Genomic DNA, 1,293 nt, shown 5'->3' on the forward strand with positions numbered 1-1,293 from the left:
CAATACCTGTCAACATAAAGTAATGTGAACTTCAATGTCTTTTTTAAGTCCAAACTAAGTTATTACTTTTCCACTAACATTTTCAAAGTACAGTTAGGAGGCATTTGAAAGGACCAGAAGGGCACATGCAGATGAACTGTATGCATCAAAAACACAGTGATACAAAGTATTAAAGAGTTAATGTATTATTCTCGGGGTGATGTGCAGGAAATCAGTAATATCATTTACCAAAAAAAAGTAATGGGTACTTCTTATTTAAGGATTAAGTTCAAATATCTGTATTAAGGATTCTGCATTATAAACCAATTTTTGTTTAAGAGCTTTATGCCACTTTTTCAGCTTTTACAACACTCCAATTTCACAACCTATATGGAAGGCGAGTGTGTTCATTTAGCAACTCCAACCTCTTTTTTTGAGAATCCAAGCACATACAAATGGTCCAAGTCAAACAAGAATGCAATTGCCGAATAGACGAAGAAGAAAAACAAAACACATCCAGCATTTCGCTTGAGTCCCTGATGAAAACTCTCTAAACTTAAGAACTGCTGCTGGAAACAAACCAAGACCTTGGTTCAGCTCAGCAGCTTTTTGTGGCGAGCTCAGTCCTACCAAGCTGTGGCTCCACAGGCTGCTGCTGCCAAGCACCATCTCGGCTGTGACCACCACGGGTCTGGGACTCTCAGAGCAGCCTCTCGCTAGGTTTGACACCCATATTTCTGCAGGTGTTTTTTTCACCCAAAGCCTTGCTCCTGTCACCATGCAAACAGCTATTAAGGAGCCCTTGTTTGATCACGGTTATGCAATAAATAAAAGTTTTTACAGTCTTTTAGCAAGGCAAGAAGATTTACGCCAAGCTTTATCCTGCTTCCTGTTACAAGTACTTTAAAAAATGTGGTGGAGTTCAGCACTCCCGGTCTTCATTTTTATACCGTACTTCCTATCTGGGCTGATACAACGTGATACACAGCAGACATAAATGCAGTTTTTTTAAAAAAATGCCTTCCAAGGAAGCTGTTTAGTGCCAGAAAAGCTGGAAAACCAGCAACCACACACAGAAGCAGCGGGACCGTGCAAACACACTGCCCACCAAAAGAAACGGCCTCGAAACGCGCCTGGAATGAAGAAAAACCGAGGAGTTTACGTTCAGGGCTTCTGTTTGGAAACTATCAGGACTGCACTCTACCTGCCGAGGAGCTGATCTCCATCACAACCCGCGGACACCCTGACCGGCCTTCCCGGACCGGGCGCCTCCGCCACCGCCCGCTCCCCACGTTGCCCCACGGGAAGCACACG

This window comes from Mesitornis unicolor, unplaced genomic scaffold (assembly GCF_000695765.1).
Source record: "Mesitornis unicolor isolate BGI_N332 unplaced genomic scaffold, ASM69576v1 scaffold13233, whole genome shotgun sequence".
NCBI lineage: Eukaryota > Metazoa > Chordata > Aves > Mesitornithiformes > Mesitornithidae > Mesitornis > Mesitornis unicolor.